This window comes from Kryptolebias marmoratus, linkage group LG24 (assembly GCF_001649575.2).
Source record: "Kryptolebias marmoratus isolate JLee-2015 linkage group LG24, ASM164957v2, whole genome shotgun sequence".
NCBI classification, from domain to species: Eukaryota; Metazoa; Chordata; class Actinopteri; order Cyprinodontiformes; family Rivulidae; genus Kryptolebias; species Kryptolebias marmoratus.
In genome coordinates this window covers 1,421,775-1,435,046 of record NC_051453.1, presented here as the reverse complement: position 1 = coordinate 1,435,046, position 13,272 = coordinate 1,421,775, and the positions used below count along the sequence as shown (strand labels likewise).

At 38.5% G+C, this 13,272-nt stretch overlaps 1 protein-coding gene across 1 annotated transcript in view; it reads left to right on the top strand.

The window, feature by feature from the left end:
• The first annotated feature begins 5,882 nt into the window (after positions 1 to 5,882).
• The window catches only part of brinp3a.2 (bone morphogenetic protein/retinoic acid inducible neural-specific 3a, tandem duplicate 2), a 42,198-nt gene continuing 34,808 nt past the window's right edge, over positions 5,883 to 13,272 (top strand). Inside the window, exon 1 of the mRNA XM_017429090.3 lies at positions 5,883 to 6,829. The gene's annotated coding sequence lies outside the window, so the exon portion shown is untranslated. The remainder of the gene's footprint in view (positions 6,830 to 13,272) is intronic.

The following is a 13,272-nucleotide window of genomic DNA, read 5'->3' as shown; positions in this document are numbered from 1 at the left end:
AAGGGCTGCCGGTTGTATTGAAAAGAGGGGGCTGTGTATGCTGTGATGGCCGTGGGGGAGTTTTTGCTTTCATCAACGAGGTCAGCCTCTCAGCAAGAGCTTGTTGCTGCCGAGGAGTTTATCTGCAGTACATTATACGTGATGGATGGGTGATGTGGAAGCTGTAGCCTTCTCATTCACAGCAGTGCATCATTTTAGATAAATCTTACAGCTATCTGTTGGGTTTTTAATGACAGGCTCACACTATGGTTACATACTTAGTACATAAAGGCCCGATGATGTGTCCATATGGTGTCTCACATTCACAACTTCTCTGTAAAAGAAATAACTGAACATGTCTGCAGTGCTACAAAGTATTTACTAAATGCCATTTGCAATGTACATTAAGCTGTCATTGTTTAGTGTTTTACATTTCTTTTTTACTTGTCTTTTAAAATGACATATTACTGCAACAGCAAAGGTTGAAGTTTTAAATATTTATTTCAAGTCTGACTTAATGGCAGATGCATGAATTAAAGAGATAGTTAAAGATTTAGCAGCTAATGTAAGGGTCCAGCAATTTAACTTTACTGTTACAAGTTTACTTCAGTAACGATAGTTTTAAATTCCAGTTATGAGTTAAAATGTAACAAGGGGGGGTTCAGCATCCAGTGCTTGCAGGATTCAATGGAGGGGTGGGTGTTTTATAGAAAACTATCTGCATGACATTGTGACTACGATCTGTGTTTACTAAAGCCTGATCAAAAGCAGCTTACACTATAAACCCCCAGAGGAAAAAAAATATCATTACTACTATCCGACACAATTAGCAACCACACTGTTAAGCACTAATGTTGCCACACTTTGATAAATATCACCAATAAAAACATTGATTGCTATCACAGTATTGCTGTTTACAAGGTTATCTCACCTTGATGATTCTGCCTCTGGTATCACGTTAATTCCTCTTCTCATCAGGGTCATCATTAAGCCTTGTGTTGGCCATTACACAGATTGTTGTTTATCCCATAATAACTACAGCTCTGGAGTGCATTGAACTTGGTTATGGTATTATTGGAGTTTTGTGATTGATTAAAAAATTATCTATGAAAACTCCAATTAAGTCTTTTTTAATACCTATTTGGGGGAAAAACATGTTTGAATAAACTTAAAAGTTGAGTGCAAAACTTCTTTGTAGAAATACACAATACAGTTTGGTACGCACCTTATAATTACCTGGTACACACCAGGTACTTGGCCGGTACATACCTGATACATATGGGGACTAGGCTGTATTATGAAGTGAATAGCTACCCTGTACTTACATATTATAAACCTATATACCCAGTGTGTACCAGGTACATGCCCATTACATACCAAGTAAGAACCAAGCAACACTTCATATTGCAGCCTAGTCCCTGTAGGTACGTCCCTGTAGGGACGTGACAGGTAACTACCAGGTTTGTACCCAGTAAGTTAGGTACTTCACACCTACCAGTACCTGGTATCTAGGGGGACCAGAGTGTATTATGAAGTGACTTGCTACCCTGTACTAACAGATCATGTACCTGCTAGTTACTTGGTACGTATATGGTATTTACCAGGTCAGTAGAAGGTATGTACTCTGTAAGTAAAAGGTTGCAAGTCCCGTCATATTACAGTCCGATCTTTGTAGGTGACATGTAAATACCTGGTTCATAACAGGTTTGTACCTCGTTCTTACCAGGCTGTATTATGCATATGGCAACATCTTTGTTACAAGTCTAGGTAGAAAGCAACATAAATACATTTACCATACAATGAAAAAAAAGTTGAATAACCTCTCTGAGCTGTTCAAAACTTCCTCCTGTTTTTGAACCTTTTGTCCTGGGATTGCAGAGATAAGCATATACTGTAATAAACAGGGCAAGACACTGCTGCCTCTGGTTTATATTCTAATACTGAATCTGTGGTGCAGCAATAGAAAGAGGGGAAACTCGAGATAGCTTGAGGTAATCTGTATGAAGTATGAGGTATATTCATTCCAAGCACCAAATAATCCTACCTGTTTTAAATATAGAATAGATAACTGCTGGTGTGATGGTATTCTGGGGGAGATGATAGACGGTGAAATGGAGCCAAAATGAATGGGTCCTTAGTTGAACAGACCTAAATTCATTTCACAGGCACAGTGGAATAGAGTTATCTGAATCAACTGTCCTCCATGGCTGCCTGAGGGATACTGAAGACAGCTAAGGTCAAATTAAAGGGGAAGTCAGCTTGTGTGTGACTGTAGTGAAATTACCTTAAGAGTTCACAGGAGTCTGACAGTCAGCCAGTCAGTTGATGATTTGGAAAGACAAAGAATGACATGTTAGAAAAAAAGAGGGAAGACAAAAAATCAGACACGTCTTTTGTGTGTTGGGTTCAAACATTTGACTAAAATATCTAAAGCAAAAGATTCCAAAAGCTTTATACCTTATTTGACTTGTGACTAAATTCCCCCTTTTATTTTTATTTTTGAAAAATAAGCTGACATGACAAACTGAAAGATGGCAATAAAAGAGGCCAAACATGAAAGTGACAGTCCTTATGCTGGAACATTTTCTGTACTCATCCACAGAGTCACAGTTTAAATGACCGTGGTGCTCTCTAGATACTTCTAGGTTCTCTAAAGACACTGTGCTTAAGGTGTAAATTAGTTACACAGCCTTGCTCGTTAAGACACCGAGGCAGTAAATCCACTGGGTTGCTCCACTTCCACCATACATGATGGATATCCATTCCATGAACATCACTCATTAATATGCTAATAGATGTCATTAATACTTGATAGTGAAATCAATACAATTACAGTACTTAGTGGGTCATAGCCAAGAAGGCCAAGGTAGAGAAAGGAGATGGCTGAAAACAAAGTCCCTATTATCGCCCGCCGGCAAAATCAGACTGATAATGTGTTTTCCAGTGTCTGTGTTTGTCTGCACTATTGAAACTTTAAGAAAATAATATTTGAGTTAAGATAAATGACTAAATCATATTTATGATGGCCGTCACAGTGAACGGATTTCAGAAAACAAAACAAAAAAATGTATTGCTCAGCCAATAATAAAGATGTTGATTTAAAATTTAGTGTGTTAACAGCTGAGATTGTTCCCCACAATATACTTTGAGTGCTCACTGATTTGTATTAAAAACTGTCTTAAATTACTGAAATCAGTCTTGTCTGTTTGTTAGCAAAATATTTCATGAACAAGTAGGGTGGATTTTACTGAAAGATTCAAAAAAGTAATCATTAGATTGACATCTACAAATGATTAACTTTTAGACTCATTCTAAATCCAGATGACCACAAGAGGCAACTGAACTTAGAAAACACAAAATGACTATAACTCAGCCAATTTTAAAGATAATGAATTAAAATTTGATGTGGTAGTAGCTGAGGACCATCTCCAGGACATATGTTGAGCCCAATAAATTGTGTGACATATTTTCTCTAAACCTTGGCATTAACTTTTTAGAATCAACTCTCCTTATTTGTTAGAAAAATTATGTCATGATCCACTGAACAGATTTTAATGAAACTCTCAGAAAGAAATCCTTGGTATACTTCAACTAATTACCTTTAGAGTCACTGCAATTCAACATGGCTGCTACAGCTAATAAACTTTACCCTACACAAAAATGGCTACACCTCTGAATTTTACAGATATATGGGTAGAATTTGGTGTGGTAGTACCTTAGAGTATTCACAACACAAACTTAAACACTAACAAATCATGCAAGAAATCCCAATATTGCATATATTGTTATATTTAAGGTTTGACCCAAGCAGCTGTAACGCAATCATTTCTCAACTTAATTTCTCTAAGATGATCATAATTTAAAACTGTGACATAAAAGGCAGCAAGCTGTATGCGTTCATTCAAGGAATGCTAGGCCTTTAATCTAATTTTAAAATTTAACATTTCTGAAGAAAAAAAAAGAAGAAGAAAGTTTTGCTTTGAAAAGCAAGCACAAACAGTTGTTTTAAACATTATGTAAGAAGAGCATTATAAGCATTATAGGTTAGATTTCTTGAATCCCTTATTCAGAAGCTCATTTATCCCAGACACTCTGATCAGTGTGGTGGTTATTCAACACAGTGATCACCCAAAGCTTATCAACAACAACCACCAAGCTAGAAGGGCTTAAAATGAATGATAAATGGGCTGTGATGGGAACAAGGCTGCCATTTTCTAACGTGGCAAACAGATGGATGAAAACACTTAAGGAAATAGTTGAATAAACGATGTAGTTCTTTTTTTATGTCACTTTTTTGCGCCACAGTTCTGATAGGAATTGACACTTGCTAATATAAAGCGGAGACTGTGTCACGCTGTATCAGACGCAAATCTCAGCTGGGATGCGACATAAATCAACTTCAGCACCACGGACAGCTCCAGTGCGCCACAGCATACTAAACGGACACTGAAAACAGGCGGGGAACTGGGTTAATTAGCACCATACTGAGGCTGCTGTGCCAGTACAACTCTGAGACCCGATTGCTCTCACAGATTAATTTTATTCGTTTCTGGGTAGATTTTAGTCTCGTTGTCTTCTGCCTCTGCAAAATAATGAGTTAGCAAGTGACCCAGAGACACCGCTACTGTGAATTGTATATGATGCGCCACCTTTCTTCGCATTTCTCATCTCATATCTCATTGGGTTTTTCCATTACTGTGTTTTGCATTTGTGCATGGTTATAGAAAATTAATGAAAACTAGAAAAAAACTCAAACCCTGTTTTATCCACAGGCCTACCTGTCAAATAAAATGTTCATATCAATGAAAGATTCAAACAGTTTCTGAGATGTAGGAGAGAGCAGATATAGTTGTAACATTGGGAAAACTCCATTTCCAGTTCCATTAATTTTACAAATTAGCATAGAAGTCATGTGATCATTTCAGTGTCCTTCTCTTCCTCCACATTACCATATGGTGCAGTCTGTGTGGATGTCTTCCCAGGGATTTTGGCAGAAAAAAACAAACATTTTTTTTAGCTAAGAATGTATTTTTTAACTAAGAATATATGTATGTATGTGTTTGTGTGCTTCTACTATTGCAGATAAAACTGTTTGATTAAAAAAATAGAATAACCTACAGTTTCCCTAGTAAAACATGAAGCACCCCCCCCCCCTTGCTAATTCCAAAGCAATGTACTAATACAGCTAGTTAAACAATGATTGACAGGAGTGGGGCTGGTTGTAACACTTTTAAGGAAAGTGTTACAAGATGATCAACTATCAACAGTGTTTTTGAACGGTGTTCTTTGAATGTTTGGTTGGGGGAAACAAGTTAATGTTACCCAGGAGTAGAATGCTCTAAAATGGAGCAAGTTGTAGAGAAAAGTGTTGCAGCCATAGACGGTCTCTCCTAATTCAAACCTTCTTCCAAATTAATTATTCCTGTGAGGTAATGAGAACCAATAAGACTGCCCTTCTTGACCAATTCAAATCCTACATTATATGCCTGTGACTTATTTTTATCAATACGATCTGAAATGAAATCATGTGCCTGGTTACAGCGCTGATCCCAGCTGCTATAATGTGTGCTGTCATGCTCATTATGAAAATGCCAGCATCCATTCGTTCACTCAGTGGCCATATCTCTGCTGCATGGTGATTTAGGCAGGGCTGCCTTTGCGCTGCGGCTTAATGACTCACGGTTCATGCATAGGCATGACCGGAGAGGATTAGACATTATGCTCAACACCTTCTCTCTCTTCAAACTAATGTGACAGCTCCAACAGATAAGGACTTAAATGCTGACATCTTCTCTGGGGGAGCTTTTTGGAGTGGACCAACAAAACGCTTAAAGGGGGTTTTACTGCTCAAGTCTTTAAAAATGTGATTCAGTGAAAGAGGTATATTAAACTTAATGCAATGTCATTTCGATCGCGGGTCAGCCTTCCATTTAAAGTGAAAAAATCGAGATGACTGTTCACAAAACCGCTTGTTATTATTCTCGCCACGCCGTCCGCGTCAGTCCACCCTCCTTTGGCAGCTATTACAGAGAGCTACTTGTGTTTTAAACATGTGACAAAGTGAGAGAGGTGCGCAGAGGAGAGCTGAGGCGCTCATGCCTGTTCAGCTGTTCAGTGCTGAGCGCCTGCCGACAGCTCCGACAGGATCTGGATCTGGATCCTGCGCTCCTCCACAGCGGCGCGGAGTAGGCGGGACGAAAGACGGGGCACAGGCGGAATCCGCAACGGGATTTTTGTTACAGTCTTCGTGGGATGTCCACGTCTTGGTAGCCGCATTCCGTCACATCTGTCTGATGCTGAGGATTTCTGGCAGAGAAAAAAAGCGAAACGCACTGAGGCTAATTTTCTAATCGTCATCATCTCCCGTGCGCTCCACGCGTTTCTCTCCTCCTCCAGACTCCGTCTCCTGCTGGATGATTTCATTTTGTAAAGTCATTATCGCATGAAAGGTCAAAGCCTCCACTTCAACTAGGACCCTCGATCTGCTCTGGGATAAGCTGACAGTTTTCTTTTTCTGTTTCCTTTCTTTAAAGTTTCTCACTGGTGTAGAACGGTCCAGCCTGCTCCATCCCTTTGTCTGGAGGAGCATTCCTTAACAAATCGCTTATTTTTTTCTTATTTTCGGAGTGTGCTCAAGAGTTTTTGGAGTAGTGTTTATCTCCTTTTCCGTTTCTCCCCCCTTCTTTTTTTTATTTTATTTATTTATTTATTTATTTTTATCGGACTTTCTTCTGAACCCCAGCAAACTGTGAAATGAGTTTCTCTGGCATTCCGGTAGCTAAGGGGCTCCGAGATTCTGCAAGAGAATGGGACATACTGAGTTGAACTTTATTTGCTGTTCCAAACCCTGGTGAGTTCTTGCAATTATCTTTACCCTGAATTTCTCAAAGTACCATAATCATCTCAACAGCTGCCTGATGTTCAGTTTTCTGGAACTTGACCTCATCTATGCTGTACTGTATTTCACAACGACAGTATCATAAATGCACATGTATCCAAACAGCTGTATCTGCTTAGGTTTGGAGAAACATAAACACATGCTTTGCTTTTCATGCCTTGTCTGTGTGAGCACAGATTATCCTTTCCTTTTGCCCATCTACCTATCCCCCCACCCCCCTCTGACTAACACTGCCAGCCTTTATCTTCCTTTTCCAAAAAACATTTCTAATCTATATTCCTTGGGGTGTATTGGCATTCTCGCCTGCAGAGGATCAGATCTCTAACACTGATGTGTGGACATAGCTGGGCTTGCCAGTGCCAGGAAGGAAGAGAAACCAGCTTGCTCTTAGCCAAGGGTAAAAATAGGGGGTGAAAAAAGTCCCACTGATTTGATAATTATATGTTTCACCCTTAAGCGTCACCCTCAAAGGCTGAACATGAATCAGGGTACCCTCATGAGATCATCAGTGGAGGCTGTGATAATTAGCCAAAAGCCCCCAAAGAAAGCAAACATCATTTTAAATGCAATCATACTGGCACAACAGCAGGCTGGCTTAGGTGATGTTTGCTGTATTTGAGATTCATCTTTATATTTAACCAGCATCACAGAAACTCTCTTGAGTAGAACAGTGACGGGGAAATTTGTTGTTGTTGTTGTTGCAGGACCTCATGACAAGAAAAAAAAGGGGAAAAAAAAGAGTGATTCACTGCTGTAATTCTCATTGGAAGTTGCTAGTGTTGCTCAAAAAAGCCTCAGACTGTTTACAAGGCCACAACAGGGCCTCTGTTCTGAAGTGTCCTCATCCATCCCAGGAGACCAGTGAACCTGACTGTGTCTACGCCTGAAAGGCACATTGTCTCATCTAATGAAAAGATAGATTCCTCTTCTTCTGTTCATCCTCTGGACCTCAAAAAAGAAAAAGAACTGAACAGGTCCACACATGTTCTTATTCTGCACATTTCAACAATTAGAATACCAGTTTGAAGCTAAGTAGTTTTGTGTTTATTCTTCGTACGACTGTTTTTTGTTTGTTTGTTTGTTTTCTAGACTGGGTAGCAAAAAATCCGTTTGCTTTTCGGTTGACTTACTGTATGCATAAGTAGAGACAAATTGAGCTTGAAAAAAATACTTTTGCATGACAACTGTGACTGAGCGGAGAAGCATCTTTAGGCTTTTAGACTAATGCCAGCAGCAGGAATTACATGCCTGAGAGGGCTCCTTGTTCTTACAGCTTAGTGTTGGGTAACTGATAGGGCCGGGTGCAGCATCATTTGTACATTTGATGGCTGGAGAGTGAAGAGAGGGAAGTAGGAAACAAACACACAAACAAAAAAAGTTCTGCCATCCTCCTCTTGTAGTCATTGTAAGCTACAAATAATGCTCTGTAAAATGCTTTTTTTAGGGATAAATGGGTCAGTGTATTGTGCAGGATGCTTTCAAGCTCCCATCATCATGAACGTCCATTGTGAAATATTGTACAATATTTAATCAAAATTTGTTTGATTAAAAGTGGGAGTTGGAAACTAGAAATGAAATTAAAGCCAAACCAAAAAAAAAATAGATAAATTGCTGGTATAAAAATGGAAGAACAATTAAACAAATAGTCTCTGCAGGTTCTTTTTAAGGGTCAAGCATAGTGAGGATATGTTTAGCGTCCACAGCCCATTATTTTATGATAATAAGCAAACTACAGAGCTTTACTTAAATGTAAAATCTCAAAAAGAGAGTGCAAGATGTAAAAAGGAAGAATGGGAGTAAAGGTAGAAAATCAAAAGGAGAGAGAAAAAAAACCTAAAAGTTCTCACTGAAGAATTTGAGACTAGCATGAGCATTAGAATAAATTCAGTCAGATTAAGACTGACTGAAGCATTAAGTCAAAATCTCTCTCTAAGGCAACTGGTAACTGATGGCTGAGTCTGAAGATATTCTGCAGAAGCACATAATGAGCACTCACACAACACTACTCTTACAGCAAATTTGCAGGCATGCTTTAAAATACAAGTGCAGGCAGGTGTAATAGATTTTAACAAAGCAAAACAGCAACAAGCCATATAAATGTTTTTTAGACTAATTTTGACTAACAGTAACCACATTTGTTGGTTTTCTGGTGGTGACTGTTGTAAAAAAGGACAGACAAAATTGCAAAAGCGAGAGAGAACAGTGAGAAAGGAATCTCTCCCTGTAATTTAAGATCACCCTTTGTCTACGTTTGCACAAGGCCACCAGTGGAAGAGATCTATTTGGGTTTCACTATGATTTATAGAAGTGTCACTTTCTGTATGTTCTCTGCCTCTCGGTGATATGCAGCCATATAAAATCACACAAGTGAGTAGTTTAAAATCCAAGTAATGAAAATAAAATAAAAAAATTCACCTATTTATTTTGAAACTAAAATAGTTTGTAAATAAAAATACCACAGTCTGACAGTGTGAAATGGAAACATTGTGCCTATAATGAAACTGTTAGTCAGGAATTAAAATTACACATTATTTTAGACATATTTTAGGAGATGAAAAGCATTATTTTGGTTTACAAAGTGAAGTGTAGCTCTGATGGCTGTGTTTGAGGTGAGCAATATTTGTTGTCCTTCCTCCATAATGAATAATCCATTTGTGGAATGGTAGTTAGAAGTTAGTAGTTTTTTGTGTGTTTTGATTTTATTTCATTTTTTGTCTCAGTCAATTTTCCATCCTGCTTATGTTCTTTTTATTTTCTTTTTCTTTTTTCAACTCATGCATTTCCAGGTTGACCTGAGAGTTGTTTGCTGTCAAGGTTTCTCCATTTTTAAAAAAGGTATTGCCATTTTATAAGCAGACCAGAATTAGACTCCATCTTTCAAAAGCACATGGTACTCAGTGCCACATGCTTTTACATCCTAAATAAAACATAAAAGTGTGCCACTCTAAACTCCCATTCTGGATTTGTAGAAAAAGAAACAATACTATTGTTTTCTTTGCTATCTCACTCCTCATTTGCAGAACTTAACTGTTAGCTTCTCTTTACCGGTAGCAACCATACTGAGCAAACCGATCTTTAATACATAACTTTATGCTCGTACTTTTCCCTAATCTGGGTACCCCAGCTGTTCGCTGACTTTCAAGAAGAAACACTTTCACTTGCTTTGTCTGTTTTTTTTTGTTGTTTTTTTTACTTTTAAACAGTACAGCATTACAGATTCTGAATATTATTTTTATTAAAAAAACATATTGCTTTATGCAGAATTAATTGTTTCTTTATCAGAAACGAAAGCCTCATTAATGCTGTGCATGCTGTAATTCCAGCTTGTCTCTTCTACACTGTGGCAGCCAGCTTTGCTGCATGTTCATTTTATGTGGCTGCATGTATCCTCTGTAGGACATTCAGCTGGAGGTGGCCTTCCTGGGTCTTCTCTGTGGATGTAACTATGTATTTTGGCTAAAACGACCTCTGCCAAAGTCAGTGAAAAGACCAGAGTTATGAAAAGTTTGGCTCACGAGATGGAGCGCTCCACACACTGCTGAAGGTCACATTCAAGTTAGGTTACAGACAGTTTGTGTTGTCTGGGGTAATGGTGCTCAAGTGTTGCATTCACTATTGTGGTTGCACTTTTTAATGGCATTTACTTACATTTAAAAATGGCTTTCTAACATGACATTAACTGTAGAGTTATCTTGAATTACAGTGACCCTGGATGGGATTGTTGGATTTGCTTTTTAGCTGGCTGTGGTTGATGTGACCTTTAAACTATACAAGTTACTTTGGTTCAAGACAAGGTTTTCCTACTATTTTTAGACAATATTTTGCTAACTGTATTAACTCACTCTCGGGGCTTTGGTGGCTCTGTGGTCAGTGCTGCAGTCTTGTAGTCCCGAGGCTGCAGGTTCGAGCATAGGTTTGTTCCAGGAAGGGCATCTGCTATAGGCAGTTGCCAAATTTTTCATGCTAAGTTAGCTCGCTGTGGCGACCCCAGCCAAAGGGACCAGCTAAAAGAAAAACAACATTATCTCACTCTTGATGGATAGCAGCAATGGTTCCCATACGATACATGTCTTGTCTTGGGAAGCAGGAGGTGTACCTCTAATTAAAATTCCCATAACTCTTTGAGTTGGTAGGAGGTTTTTAAAGGGTTTTAATTTCAAATGACTACCACACCCATCTTTATTAAAAAAATATTTCAAACAAATGTTTTTGTTTCCATAAAATGTTTCTTGGCAGGGCAAAAATGCATTTTATTAAAATTATTAGTAGTACTATTAAGGTCAATGCATTTATCAATATATGTGCAAATAGGATTTTTAGAATAAAAGTCAATATTGAGAGCAATGTAGTCTAAATCAAAGCTCACAGTTAATAATTTCAAGGGGAAAGAAACTAAACTTGAAGAGTGGTGTCTCTTTGGTATTAAAGATCGACGTGCTTGAATCTTAAACAGCTGGCCACTATCTATTCCTTGAGTTATTAGGGAAAAAAAAAAGTTTGGAAAAGCTCCAATACTAATTGGATCCACAACAACTTCAGAAGTTCAAAAAATAATTTGGAAGCCCACAGAGAAATATCTGCACAACTGTTTGTGCAGAAAACACATCCTCCCCCATCTACTCTCTACAGAGTACACACTTTGGTTTGACCCTCCACGCAGCAGCTTTGTATCACTGTTCATGTCTTGTTGCTTTGAGCTTCCATGTGTAATGATTACAAATGCATGTTTGTCTCTTTGTAATTGTGTGTTTATCAGCCTGCATGTGCGTTTTATCGCAACATTTCTTGCCTTTGATGTCTTCTTCCCAGGACACCACAGGAGCTCATCCTTTGTATTATTTGTAAGACAGCCGGATGAGTGCAACTGGCAGTCATATTATAATTTCACAAAGGCTGTGTTTTACCCCTGGTGCTGGTATGAGAGGTATTGTTGACAGTTGTAGGAGGGAAGATAACTGGGTTAATTAGGGCCAAAAACCTCATTAGTCAGCACGGAGGGGAAGATGTAAAGTTTATCAGTTCCTGTTTCCCTACTTTGAGGATGGTTTAAGGGTTGGCTTGCAGACAACTTACTAAGTGGATTCTGTTGGAAAAAAAAAAAAAGAAATTAAAGTGAAATATTTTTATTAAATCCCTTCATGTAAAGTGCCCACCTACCTACCATCTCATTTCCCACCATTGTTTCCCTTTAAATGCACTCCAAGTGTGAGACATCACCCCAAAAAGCCCATTTCAATTTGCACATTGCCATGCCAACAAAGAAGATCTGCTGTGGTGAGTGTTCCAGTCATGGATATGGCCACACACAGACAGATACATTCACACACACACAACGCTCAGGTAGGTGACCATTATGGTGCTGGCAACCTCCAATAAGTGAGCAGATGTTTAGGGGCTGAATGCTCTGTTTTGTCCTAGTCTCCAAAGAAAACGGCTGCTGAATTCTCAAGAAAGATTAGGCGTGGGAGTTCCCACATCTCATCAAGCTCACTGTACCCTCCAGAAGACAGTGTGAGAGTTAAGATCCAACACTGCAGTCAGTAGCCAAGCCCATATCTCTAGAGGAAACATGTAATTCTGGCTGTCTCACAAAGACACTGAAGGTGCTTCAGAAAAAGACTTGCTTCAAAATTTAGTGAAGACCTAAATCTATTTATCACACAAACCTAGCTGATAAGTAAAAAAGCCCCATCAAAAATGTGTTTAGGATGTTCACTTTGTCAAAATCAATGAAGATAATAACTTGACTCAGGCAATTTTGTTAATTGAGCCCAGGCACTCTGTGAATCAATCGAATGTTTTCAAAACAAGCATTTTTAGATTTGTATTTTTTGTTTGTTTGTTTTTTACTTCATAGAAATAGGAGTTTGCAGAAATGTTTTTCTTCCCTGGATACTGAATTATAGGAACTCAATTGCAGTTTTAGGACAGTATTTTTTTTACCATCTGTCTTGATCATTGAGGGTAAAAATGTTACAACAAAGACAGTGATTTTCACACAGATGTTTCAAATAGCTGGAGGACATGCCAGCCTCATGCTGTGCACGTCAAGCCTTTGTGTAACAACCAGTAGTGCTTGTAATGAAAAAATGCCTTTGGCTCAACGTCTCATCACTTTATTGACTTTCTTTTAAAACATTTTGCCTGAAGTAAGACTTTTTTTTTTTTTTAGATAGGACTCATTTCTGGCCATGTTTGATTTTTTGCTGTTCTTCAGTCTGAAACTGTGTTTTGATGGCTACAGTTTGTTCAGCATGCCATGTCCTTTGACATACAATTTCATCCCACATACGTTTGCAGCAAAAGTACAATTTGTAAAGTAACTGCATGAACAAAATATGTTTGAAAGTTGTTATTCCATGCCCCCCCCCACCGACTCCCAAGAACCATACAAA